The sequence below is a fragment of the Sorex araneus genome, chromosome 1 (genome assembly GCF_027595985.1).
Source record: "Sorex araneus isolate mSorAra2 chromosome 1, mSorAra2.pri, whole genome shotgun sequence".
Lineage (NCBI taxonomy): Eukaryota > Metazoa > Chordata > Mammalia > Eulipotyphla > Soricidae > Sorex > Sorex araneus.
In genome coordinates this window covers 123,138,665-123,152,541 of record NC_073302.1, presented here as the reverse complement: position 1 = coordinate 123,152,541, position 13,877 = coordinate 123,138,665, and the positions used below count along the sequence as shown (strand labels likewise).

Below are 13,877 nucleotides of genomic sequence, written 5' to 3'. Positions count from 1 at the left end.
TAGATTACAAAGTTATTGCTGAAGAACCAGCATATAAAGAGAAATAATATCGGAAGAAAGAGAAAAGAAGAAATAAACGGAAAAATCTTGGGGTGTGGATGTGGAGAAGGAGGAAGGACATTGAATTCTGTAAGTGCACCTGCCTGCATCCATGTGTAGGGGGATATGTCTCAATTGCCAATAAGACACCTTAGCGGAAAGCCATCTGCAAATAACATATAGGCAAAAGGGGACACCTCAAAGAAATACGACGATTTGCTAAGCATTAACTTCTAAACCACACGAGGCAAGTTTTGATACTGTTTGAAAAATCAGTTGCCCGCTAAACTTCCTGCTTCTCTCCCAGAGCAAACAGCTTGGGCTTTCACAGCCACAGAATTTCCTAGGCAACCCAAGTGTAAACTAGAGAAAAGGCAGGCTCAGGACAAGGATTGGCAGTGAATAGAACCAATAAGGCACAGAGTGTGTGACAGTGATTCCAGTTCATCCAATGGGAATGAGGTGGGTGGACCAGGCTGCCTACAGAGAAAAGGTAAGAGGGAGGAGGCAAGGAGGTAGGAGGGATGGTCCTCCCGGATGCAGGAGAGAGCGTCCATAGTTTCAGTTCCAAGCAACTGGTGGCAACAAATTAACGTTTAAGGTAAATGAATGTTTTCTTGCACTGTGTTGATTTGCTCACTTTTTTAATTTTAGCTGGAGGTGGAGGGGTGGAGAAGGACAGATGTTACTCTGTTAAAAAGAACAACAGATGTTCCTTTTTTAAAAAGACATTGTTTAAAAAAGAAAAAAAGACTGAAGGGCAATAAAGCTGTTAGGCGAGGAACTAGGGAAGAAGCTTTGACGTATTTGGTATTTGCTGAGGTTCACACATAAAAATGCACAAAATTAAGTTTCATTCAGCACAGAGAAAAAACTTCATTGAGCTTTCACTCCGGACTGGGTACTCTGGGCAGGGTATGAAGTGCGGGGAGGGGGGTGGAGAAGAGAGGTGTTGGGGGGAGTGGGGGGGGTGCGGTGATGAGAGGTTAGAGGAGAAGAACTGCCTAACTAGCTGCTATGAATGTCGAGAAAGTTGAGTATTAGGAAATTAAATATCCCTGAGTCATAAATCAATGAAAAGAGTGAGTTTTGATTCAGATTTTAATTTGCTGATGATCAAAGCTGTTCTATTTCTGCCATACTCTGCTGAATTGGCCACTTAGGTAAGAACCAGAATTCCTATTAAATTGAACTGACATGGGTTGTTCAAAACGATATTAGAGAGTTCATTGGATTAATTATACAGTTAAAAAGGAGCTTTAATGGTAACACCATTTATTTAGGTTTCTATCCTTTCCTTCAATCTGAAGCACATTTAAACTTTAATTAGTAGATGAAACATTCTAAATTTTAGAGCTCTCATGTCTCCCCCAAAGCCCTATAACGAGAGAAATATTTCCATTTTTGTAACTTTGTTTTAAAATTATTTTCATTACCTTACTTTTATGTTGATCAATCTTCATTATAACACAGCACAAAGTAATTTATGCCAATCTATTTTTTTATGTTTGGTGTAATAGTGCATTTTACATATTGAGATTTAAATTGTGGGCATTCCTTTGTATTTATGTTTATATCTTAATAGCAATTGTTTAACGATATTAATGACCAGGTTTAAGAGCAATTTGATAATCTCCTATAATGTGTTGACAAGAAAACACAGAAGATACAGCCTTGGACTTAAAGATTTTATGGCGTATTAGGAGAAGCAGTTTTGAAAGCGGAGTTACATCCTGTGCGATGTGGATACCATTTGGGGTTTGCACACATCATACAAAGTTTCTTTGTGTGTGTGCACGTATTATACATAGGCTGTTTCACTCTGGCTAGTGTGGTTATGTGAAGCTTCACTGTTGTGATAATAGCAGGAAGGGTGGAACTTCTCCAGGCCAACAACAGAGGGAAAATGGGAAGATATTCCTGAACAGGAGACTGCAAGCCAAAGGCACTGCAGCATAGAACATCATGGTGTATTTGGGGGTATGCAGACTAAATTTCCTTTTAATTTACTCTACGTGAAATTACAATGTTATTCCTGATTGGGCTTTAGGCATGCAGTGTTCCAACACCCGCTCCTTCAGCATTCTCCACTTCCCTCCACCAATCCCCCCCTCACATCTTTTGCCTCCCACCCACCAGTCTCCTTCTACAGAGAAGCATATTTTCTTTTTCTTTTGATGAAGTAAAAATGGATTTTATTTGGAAGTTTTGAGGAGGGGACGAGCGAAAGGAAAATCTCATTCAAGAGAGAAAAGTGGCTTCTGCAGTGGCGAGGGAGCCCTAGTACACATCCCAACATTAGATATGGAAGTATGAAAGGACCTGTCTCAAGAGGGGAGTTGTGGGCAGCACCTGTGCTCCGGCACCTCATGTGCTTAGGTGCCACATGCACTCAGCAACACACATGGGCACAGGCAGCACATGGGCCTGAGCAGCATATGCGTGCCCACTTTTTCTTTTTAAAGTAAGTTTTTGCACTGTGGTTTATAGTGCTGATGCCGATAGGGTCTCATACATAATACTTAACCTCATACATAATACTTAACCACCTATCAAAAACTGGGTAGAAGAGATGAACAGAAATTTTCTCAAAGAAGAAATATAAATGTCCAAAAGGCACATGGAAAATATGCCCTGCGTGACTAATCATCTGGGAGATGCAAATCAAAACACCAATGGGATATGATCTCGCACCACAGAGACTGGCACACCCCCAAAAGAATAAGAACAGCCAGTGCTGGAGTGATGCAGAAAGAAAGGGACTCTCGTTCACCGATGGTGGGAATGTAGACTAGACTTTGAAAAAAATGAAAAATTACTAGAAAAAGGGCTGGAAAAATGCTCGGCCAATGATGCATATATCAAATGCTGAGACATTTGCGTGTTCCATGAACACAATGGGGAAACCCAAAGCATTTTAGTTCAAGGTGTGAAGTTCCGATTCCCATTTTTGTACTGATAACTCTGAGACTCATTTTCTGGGTGGGTTTAAAGAGTAAAACTCCAGGCAAGGACCAGCAAAGAGACCACCTGACTAGAGGAAATGGGAGATGAGTAGGTCCTGGGTTTCAGTGATACAGCCATGAAGCAAAGTAACAAAGTGCAGAGAATGTCAAGACAGAAATTCTACAGGACTTCATTGCTGACACAGCATAGAGAGTAAAAAGGATTCTAGGATAATGTTTATTTCATAGGCGTTGGCAATTCCTTTTCACAAAGCAACAAGTGGTATGAAGGAAAACAATGGAAATGGTTCAGGGACATTAAACCTAGTCTGTAGGTCTTTAAAAATGTTCAATTGTTGTGAATTTGAAATCAGGCTCTGAGACTCAGGACTGCATGAGACTCCTTTTAAAATTTATGAGACATCAAATGTAAGATTGGATGTAACTAGTGTTGTTATGAAATGGTCTCAAGAGTGAGAAAAAGAGAAATAGCTGAAGCATGTACATATTTTATTGAAATCCAACATTAGGTATCTTTATATTTATTTATATGCATATATAAATACAATAAAAGAATGAGTTTTGGGTTGGAAGTGGTATCTAGGAGACTGTGAGGTTCCTTAGTTCTTAGAATTGGGAATAAGATGAATGCTTGTCTGCGAAATTGCAGAAGTAGGGTTTCTTAAACAAATCTAGGATCCAGAGCAGATAAAGACATTATACTAGGCCACCTCTTGGCAGGAAATGGTTGTCACATTCAGGAGTGGTAATAGAATTCAAGGAATGTCAATTTACAAAAACGTGACTAAGGCTAAAGAATATAGATAAGGGATGATAAAACAGTCAGAGACCATAGCAAGGAGGGAGAATTATCCTTGGTCCTGAAAGGGTAGTTTCCGGATCTCAGCAGGTGTGTTAGCCTGGGATACTGCTGAGGGAAAGAGTTGAGTCACTGACAAGTTCAGGGACTATCACACTCCAACCCCTTTCTTCTCCTGTCCTCTGATCTTCTGCTGGTGCCTCACATTGGTTGAATTCAGCTGGAAGCCAGAGAATAGAATATATGGTTAACACTCTGAAGGGTCAATCTCTTACAGCAACATATAATTGGAGAATGGATCCAGGAGGGTTCTTGACGGAAAGAATATTTAGTTCAACATTCTTAGCCCAATTCTAAGCCCACTAACTATTCAGCCCAATGTTTAGTGAGGATAATTGAGTGTTTAGGGGTCACTGAACTTGACACTTGAGTGTCTCTCCCAGTATCTTGTGGTGGTGAGTGAGAGTTCACAAGCAAGGAAGAGGAAAATTTAGTTTGTGGATTGTGCTTTTTGGTTTTAATTATGGCTTTAAATTCTTATTAATGACTAAAATAAGGATTTGCCTTAGTGATTTTTTTCTTGTAATTTTTTTCTTCTATGTAATCTCAACAAACAACCCAACAAAACAAAGCTTCATAAAGGCAGTTTTCTGCATATCACAAGCAAACAAGCTGGCATTTGAAACAAGCATTACAGAATGATGCTTAGATTTATGGAAAGGCCTTCTCTGGACACTTCCCAAACATGTAAAAATTTATGATGTGAGTGATATTCTTTGGATTACCTTGGACACTTCTGGCCAATTCTATTGGCACTCAGTATCTTTTTATTCTCCTAGACTGGGACAGCCCCCACGCCCCACCCACTTACATCTTCTCATAATTTGAACAAATAGAAATAAAATTTTTCCACTGTGCAACTGCAATGCACAATGCCAATGGTTAGAAATAGATGATAGGTGATTATCCTTTTATTGGAAGCTCTTTTGAGTGTCTCTGACCTCACCTGGAGCTCTTCCCATGGCAGACAGAGAGGGGGAGAGAGTTCCGTAATTTGTCTGCTATTGCATGTCTGTATGCTTTGAACTCTGTATGGTTCTGAATCAGGTTCTTTGTATGAATGCTTTATGGCCACTGCAAAGCTTCATGTGAGAAAATAGGATCTTTCTTTTATAGCCCCCCCATCGGTGGACACTTAAGTTGATTCCGTATCTTGATCATTGTGAGTAAATAATAGAAAGAACATAGAACGGTGAAAACATCTCTTCCAAGAGATGATTTCATTTATTTGAGATTTATAACTGGAAATAGAATTGCAGAATTCCTCCTCCTTTTTTTCCCCCTAAGACTGCTTCTGGCTTTGTGCACAGGGGTGACTCCTGGCTGTGCTTGAGGGAACTTATATGGTGTATGGCAAGCGACTTAAGCTCTGCACCATCTCTCTGGGCCTGAGGCTACTTTGAATTTTTTTGAGGCACTGTTTCTCACCATGGCTGTTGCAATTACACTTTCATTGACAGTGCGCAGAGGGGGTCTGTGTGTCCACATCCTTGCAGTTCTGATCTCTTGCTTTTTTGACAATCAAACAGCCTAAAAGATGTGAAGTATTGTGTCAGGGATGTTTTTATTTATTTATTTGTTTGTTTGTTTGTTTATTTACTTTTTTGCCTTTTTGGGTCATACCTGGCAATGCACAGGGGCCACTCCTGGCTCTGCACCCAGGAATTACCCCTGGCGGTGCTCAGGGGACCATATGGGATGCTGGGAATCGAACCCGGGTTGGTTGTGTGCAATGCAAACGCCCCACCAGCTGTGCTATCTCTCCAGCCCCAGGGATGTTTTTATTTATATTTCACTGAAGTTAGGGTTGCTTGACACCTTTCACTTCCCTGTGGCTATTTGTAGACGGTTTGATTCCTGTGGGACTGAGGCTCAAACCCAGGGCCTCTCACAAGACAAGTCCCAAACTACATCCAAGTCTCCTGTTTATATATCTTCTTTGTAAAAGTGTCAGTTTTTCCTTTGCCCATTAGAAAGGTCTGCTTTTTTTTTTTGAAGTTAACAGATTTTATTTAGAGGTTTTTGAGGGAAGGAGGAAGGGATAAGTGGGAGAGAGAATAGTAAGACTAACATGCTCAAGAGAGAACGTAGGCTTCTCCAAGGGTGGAGAGACCTCTACACACATACTAGCTCTAGACACAAAAGCATAAAAGTACACATCTCAAGAGAGGAGATGCGGGTGACACATGTGCTTGGGCACCGCATGTGCTCGGCCACATGGGCACAAGCAGCACATGGGCTCAGGCAGCATATGCTTGCCGAAAGTTCTGCTTTTTTATGAAAAAAAAAAACAACAAATATTTTTGGAAATATTGAACATAATTTTTGCTTGGCTCCTTAATGACTGAAAGAGGAAAACTGCAAAATTTCTTTGTACCTCGTTTTCCTTTTTTTGTACAATAGAAATAGCCCTGCTCCATCATTTCTGTCTATAAAATTACTTTGTAAATTGTGAGTTGTTCTCAGTGATTGTCAAAATCTGCCTTAAACCAGATTGATTTTCTGTCCTAGACAAATGGATGATGAATGTTTGTGAAGTACAGATTACAAAAAAGCTCTCTGTTTTAGCAGATCACTAGAGTCAGAGTGAGTGTTCCTGTTATTGCTGTTGTCTTTTACAAAGTAACCTGGGCCAGCATTTTTTTTCCTCAAGAACAGATTTTAAATATTTCAGGGTTTGTGGGCCAAAAGGTCTCTGTTGCAAATCTTTGCTTTTGTTGCCTTCAAGCGGCTACAGACAGGCAAAATATAATGCATGTGAGCATTCTCCAGCACAGATGATTTATAAAACCAAGTGCAGGCATAAGTGTGAGGTCCCAGATCTTGATATCTTTAGGCTGTTTGCCAAAATTTAGGTTGTCCTTTACAAAGGCCCACATGAAAGGTGATGCTTGTTTGCTTTGTGGAGAAGAGGGTGGGATGCTGGAAGCCATCGATAGACTTCCTCTTGTGCCGACTAGGGCAGAAACTGCAAACTTAATGAGAATGTTCCTCTTTATAGACAGAGGCTGAGTGATAGACAGAGTGAAGTGAAAATGCCAGAAAGCTCTCAGCTGTCTCTGTAGCTGTCTGCCTGGGCTGCTGGAGAAAGCACTGATTGGGGGCAAATGGAAACAGACATTGAGTTCTCACAGTTTCAGAGCTGGAAATCTCAGGTCATGGGGACTGCATGGTCAGCTGAGGGCCTGCTTTCTGCTCCATGGCTGGGACTCTGGGCTATGTCCTCCAGGAGGGGCCGAGGGATCTCTGGGACTCCTTCTGTAAGGCACAATTTCTTTTTCTGATGGCTCTGCCTTCATAATTTAATCACCTCCCCAAGACCACACCTTCTAATATTAGTCTTGGGAGTGAGGTTTTCAGTATATCCAAAGTGGGTCACGAACATTCAGACATTGCACCAGACTTCTTTGTAGAAGTGGCTAATTAGCTTTAAGTGAGGGAGATGGATGGAGCCTGCTGGGAGCCACTTAAAGAAACTAATTCATCTGGGAGAGCTGGAGCAATAGCACAGTGGGTAGGGCATTTGCCTTGCACGAGGCCGACCCGGGTTCGATTCCTTCTCCTCTCTCGGAGAGCCCGGCAACATACCAGAGTATCTGGCCTACACAGTAAAGCCTGGCAAGCTACCTGTGGCGTATTCAATATGCCAAAAACAGTAACAAGTCTCACAATGGAGACGTTACTGGTGTCCGCTCGAGCAAATCGATGAGCAACAGGATGACAGTGACATTGACAATTCATCTGGGAACTGATCCTTCTGGTCCTCACTCCTCTTCTCTGACTCTTGAAGTGTGGCGTTGATGGCTGGAGCTGTGACAGCTCTGTGATCACTTAAGGCTGCTGCGAGGATCAGGTCATGGAAGGCTGGAAAGATGGTGGTTTCTTGGGACCTTGGCAACTTTTAAATTACCTCTAAACTCCTTTTATGATAAAGGAGAGTAAAACTATCATTTTTGGAGACAACAGCCCATTCTGTTTTGAGTACCTGGGCACAGGCCCCTTCTGATAAGCAGCCTGCATGATATTGATACTCTAACACTGGCTTTATCTCCTTTCCCATCTTGGTGTTCTAGATGCATACTTTACCACACACAGGGCACAGATAATTACCTGAATTTCTAAGTGGTTCTGACTAAACATGAAATGTGCAAATGATCACAAAGATGCGTTTTTAATGACCATAAAATAGGTACGAGGTGAGCTTGGTGATGGACGTTGAAAAGGGACAAAGTGGTAGTGAAAATGCCATATTGTCATCTGACAGGGAGGAAGATGACAGAGTTGGGGCTTGTTCTTTGGGTGTGTTTGAAATCACCAAGGCTAAGGCCTCAAGGAAACTAAAACACAGGGTGCTTGGAAATCATATGGTTACTTCTATGAACATAGTATTGCAATTGGGACAAAACTTTTCTTTGATCTTTTTTTGTTGTTGTATTTTTTATTTAATAATCAAATCTTTGCTTTCCTTTTATGATTTAAATATTTTATTTTCTGTTTTTTTTTTAAATTTAGTTTGGATACCATAATAGATATACTGGAGCGATAGCACAGTAGGTAGGGCGTTTGCCTTACATGCGACCAACTCGGGTTCGATTCCTTCGTCCCTCTTGGAGAGCCCAGCAAGCTACTGAGAGTATCCGGTCTGCACAGCAGAGCCTGGCAAGCTCCCCATGGCGTATTTGATATGCCAAAAACAGTAACAACAAGTCTCACAATGGAGAAGTTACTGGTGCCCTCTCGAGCAAATCGATGAACAACTGGAGGACAGTGCAGTGACAGTGCAGTGCTACCATAATAGATAAGACTGTTACAATACGATTTAATGCATACAGTGTTCCAACACCATACCCTTCACCAGAGAGCAGGTGCACATCCCCACTTAGCCTGCCCGCCTATCCTACCTCAGTAAGCTCAGATCCATACACTTTTCTCTGCTTCTTTAAGATCTCTCTTCTGGCAAACTCCTGGCACAGAACAGATTGCAAGTGATTTCCTGGTAAAATCCCCAGAGACTCAAGGTGGACTGGGAGGGGAAGAGTGAGATGGAGAAAAGACAGTAAAGAGACATCTACTAACCTGCCTCCCGCTTCCAGAGATTCCCCACGGAGGCTCATTCTAACAAGGACCCCATAGCCCAAGGGCCTCTGTGTATTTATTAGACATGGCTTTGTATTCCACTGTGTCAGTTACATGGCTCCTTGTATGTCAGGCTATGGCATTATTCTCACTTGGCTTTATAGACAAAATGCCGCAGAGATAGCTATGAGCTGAGAACATGTTTTTGAGAAAAGAGGCCCTAATGAAGTTACTTTATTTCTTCTAGCTTTCAGGGAGAGCTGAAACTCTTCTCACTTCTACTTATTTTACCAGGTATAGGGCACTATCTGGGTCAATCTGAAGTCTATAGAAAGAAGATTTACCAGCTACATTATTTAGGGATATTTTGGCTGTTTGTAACAAGATCTGACCAACGGTAGTTTAAGCAAATCGAGGCTTGTTTTTTCCATCTGATATCAGTGTGAAGTCGGGCAGTTGCTGGCATTGCTTCACTAACTCAGTGATATTATGATTCTAAGTGGGTTTCTCTGTGATTCCCTAACCCTTTGGTTCACACAACTTGTGTGAACCAGAATATTAGTTCAGAAGGCATAAGGCCATGAAGTCCAGCAATAAGACTAGTCAAAGACTGATTTGACAGATAGGTAACTTAAACAGGGGACTTTTGGAAGGTTTTTATGTCATTTTCCATTGTCATGCTCTTTAGGTAACCAATAGAATCACAGCACACAAATATTTGTCATCTGTTAGCTATATTTATTTTGTGTTGGAGTCACACCTGGTCATACTCAGGGCTTGCTCCTGGCTCTGTTCTCAGGGATCACCCCTGGTGGTGCTCAGGGGAGCTTCTGGGGTGTTGGGGATCAAACCTGAGTCATCTGTGTGCATGACAAGCACCCTCCCCGATGTCCTGTCTCTCAGGCCCCAGTTGCCTGGAAATTTCTAACTAGAGACTCAGTTTCTTCAGCTCTTCAGATGGACAACATCGGGGAGTGGCTCAAAAGGCAGGCCAAAGCACATGCTTCATATTTGGGATACCTGGACTTGATCCCCTTGGTCCCCTGAGCACCTCCAGCAGCAGTCCCTAACACTGAGTAGCCCTGAGCACTGTTGGGCGTGGCCCTTGTAAAAAGGAACAATATCATTGTGTGTGGGCTGGAGCAATAGCACAGCAGGTAGGGCATTTGCCTTAGTGGTGGACCTAGGTTCGATTCCTCCGCCCCTCTCAGAGAGCCTGGCAAGCTACCAAGAGTATCCCTCCCGCATGGCAAGGCCTGGAAAGCAACCCCTGGCGTATTCAATATGCCAAAAACAGTAACAGCAAGTCTCACAATGGAGATGTTACTGGTGCCCGCTCGAGCAAATCGATGAACAACGGGATGGCAGTGCTACAGTGCAGTGCTTCCTAACCCTTATCTCATGATGGCATAGAGGCTGCCACTGCACCAGACATCCCATTATCATTCAAGTCAGGAGGAGGTAAAGATGAGAAAGCTCTTCTTGGGCTCTCACCATTGTCATTTAAGTCACTTATTTTGGCTGGAATTTTTTACTCTGTCACCTTAGCTAAAACTGAACTTGTTAGAGATAGATTAGAAAGAATTTTGAATCAAGTGGGCTATGTCTGGAAAATCAGCAATAGCTCAAATTCAACAAAGTTAAAAAGTGCTGTAAATAATATTTATCACCAGAAGGAATTTTATGGTCTTACTCATCATCATTGTTCATAACATAGTAAGTGTTGAATAAACATATGATGAATTCAGGACATAAACTAGGATGCAACAGGCTTAGCACCCAGGGCACACACAGCTTGGGGCAAACACAGAGATGACATTTGAACAATCCTCAGACTGAGGGCCTCCTTAAGCCCTAAGTACCCACTCTATCTAGCCAAATACTAAGCATGGTTGAGTGAACAAAATGAAATTTAAAAAAGGTGAAATTAGCATATGATGTAAAATACACCTCATGGCAATACCATATACAAAACATTATTCTTAAATGGAGTCATGACTAATTAACATTAAATCATACTATTTAAGTCATAACATTTAACTAAGGACTTATATAACATCCCAAAGATTAGTAGAAATTAAAGACCATGATAAATTCTAAGAAAACCTGCCTATAGACAATAGCTGAGGCATGAGTTTAAATCAGATCAAGAAAATGTATTTCAGTTGCAGAGAAACTATTGCACTTAACTATATTTTTCTTAAGACATACTTCAATGACACCTTATTTCCACAGTATGATTAGCCCCTGCCAGCATGCAGGGAGTTCATCCAGTGGAACATGAACATTGCAAATCAAACTAAGACCAGGTGTTTCCTATCTTCATACACTACAGAAAAATTAAAAGCAATTTATGGAAAGAGAGTTTTCTGTCTAGAAGATAAACACAGCAGTTTTGAGTTTAGGTTAAAAAACAACAGCAACTCAAACCCCAAATAAACAAACCCAAGCAGCGTGTCTCTTTAATAAGACAAACAAGCAAACAAAAACCCCCTAGGAGGCAGGGACTTGGTGACATTACTCATGGCAAAATCTGAAGCCCACCCCAGGGCTCTGTGTGGAGGGGGGTGGGGCTGATGGAACCTGGGCCAGCCGCTTGCCCTGTTCTGCTGAACTGAAGTGAGTTCAGGCAGGTTGCCTGCAGAAGTTCTTATCAACACTAACTCTACATGACCGTTTCCAGGGTCCCTGGGACTGTGACCAAAGAAATTCCTCAAACCCTGAACCTTCGTGTCCAGTCTCAGGGTGAGACATCCTAGTCACCTTCTAGGCAACTCTGAGTGCCGGGAGCTAATATCTATTTAATATTTATTCCAGTGAGGCACTTTTTTTTTTTTGCTTTTTGGGTCACACCTGGCAATGCACAGGGGTTACTCCTGACTCTGCACTCAGGAATTACCCCTGGCAGTGCTCAGGGGAAAATATAGGATGCTGGGAATCGAACCCGGGTCAGCCGCATGCAAGGCAAATGCCCTACCCACTGTGCTATTGTTCCAGCCCCCAGTGAGGCACTTTCTAATGAAACGTTTTGAGAAGCCACTGACTTTTTGCTATTTACTATGTAGTAACTACTAATTTATTAAGAGAACTAGTTAGTAAGATATTTAGGTTCTCTCAGTTATTGTCATCAAGTTATTGTGTCTCTCCTAATACCCTGATTATTATGAGCCAAGGGTTTAAAGACCTGCTATTTAGATCAAAATTTCAGGCCCCTCGCCAGTTCTTAAGGAGGGAGCAATAAACTCCGGTGTATCCTCCATCCCTGCAGGGAATAAGCATCTTTGCTTGGGGTCAGACCAGTCAAGCCTGCGCTCTAGCAGAGATGGGAAAAGTTTGGAGTCTGACTTGAGTTTGAGAGAAGGTTGGCTCCCATCTAGGCTTCCACCCTCTTCACTGCCTTCTGCATTCTGCTCTCTAGAGAGCAGAAAGTCTAAAGCCACAAGCGACTATTGTAACACCCTCAGATCTCTTGCTACTGAAATGCCCAATGTAAAGACATTTAACACTGTAGCACTATTGTCCCATTGTTCATCAATTTGCTCAAGTGAGCACCAGTAACATCTCCATTGTGAGACTTGTTGTTACTGTTTCTGGCATATCAAATATGCTATGGGGAGCTTGCCAGGCTCTGTTGTTGGCGGGATACTCTCGGTAGCTTGCCGGGTTCTCTGAGAGGGACAGAGGAATCAAACCCAGGTTGGTCACGTGCAAGGCAAACGCCCTTCCTGCTGTGCTATCGTTCCAGTCCTGTATAGAATAATCACAGAAATGCTTCATGATTTTTTTTGGGGGGATGGGGTGGAGATGAGGGGAGACTTGTGACTTGTGGTTATACCCAGGGATGCTCAGGGGTTAACCATGGCTCTGAACTTAGGAATTACTCCTGGTGGTGCTCTGGGACCCTATGTGATGCTGGGGCGTAAACCCACGCTTGCTGAGTGAGAGTCAAGTGCCCTATGTGCTGCACTGTCTCTCTAGCCCTGCCAAATGATGTTCTTAAGGCAAAATTCACCTTCAAGACAGTGGGGCTTGAAGGCTGTCAGACAGCTGCTGCCCCCATCTCAAGACCCCAAGCAGGGGTGTGCAAAAGACCCTAAACTAAAATCAGGTCAAAACATTCCTGGTTCATCTTCTTGCCCATCTAGGAGGGTCTGCTTCTCCTCCCCAACACTCCCTCACTCCCCTCCTCCCCACAATGTCTTCAGTGACTTCTTGTTCATCTAATTTTGCTCCCCCTTCAAGTTTTCTCTAAAGTTCATCTGCGGTAACTAAACCTGCTTCATTGAGGTCTCTCCAACCCCTTCACGTAACAGTCCTTTTCTTGACAGTAAAACCAGCGCCATGTCAGAAAGACCCAATCAAGATTCTTGAAATAACGAAGTAGGAAGTTTCCTTTGCATTAGAGCACGAAGATTATTATTTTTTTTCCTTTTCCACTTTATGGGTATTTGGAGAAAAGCTTCCCCATGGACCTCATGGGGAAAATCTAGGATCCACCACTGTATTTCAAATTGTTGGTTGAAGGGAAGCTCTACCCTGCCTGGGCGCGCTGTGATTCCCAAAGTCACGAATCTCACAGAGTTGTGGTGACAGTCATGTCAGTAGGGGGCACCAACCACAACACAATCAAGTGCAAAAGCCTGAGCTCCAAGGTTCCCCTCTGCTTGCAAGGTTCAGCTTCAGTCCTTCCCTAAGTTCGCATCCCCTGCTGAGAACCACGGGCTGATGGGCAGACCGTCCCCAAGCATTTTTGTTTCCATTCCCTGTCTCATAATGATTAAAAAAAAAATCAGACAGCTGGTGTCTGAGTTGGGGAAAAGGTCCTAAAGCAGGAAAGGCCCCGAGATGCGGGAGGTCTGCGCTTTCTTCTCCAGCCAAGTTATTTGACCTATGGTTCCCCCTTAGTGGCCCCAATCTCAGAGCTGGGGTGTTTGCCG

At 42.7% G+C, this 13,877-nt stretch overlaps 1 protein-coding gene across 2 annotated transcripts in view; it reads left to right on the top strand.

Moving 5' to 3' along the window:
- Window positions 1-518: 518 nt before the first annotated feature.
- Window positions 519-13,877, top strand: part of CAPSL (calcyphosine like) — a 38,188-nt gene continuing 24,829 nt past the window's right edge. For both annotated transcript variants that reach the window (XM_055119833.1, XM_004605548.2), the window contains exon 1: window positions 519-640. The gene's annotated coding sequence lies outside the window, so the exon portion shown is untranslated. The remainder of the gene's footprint in view (window positions 641-13,877) is intronic.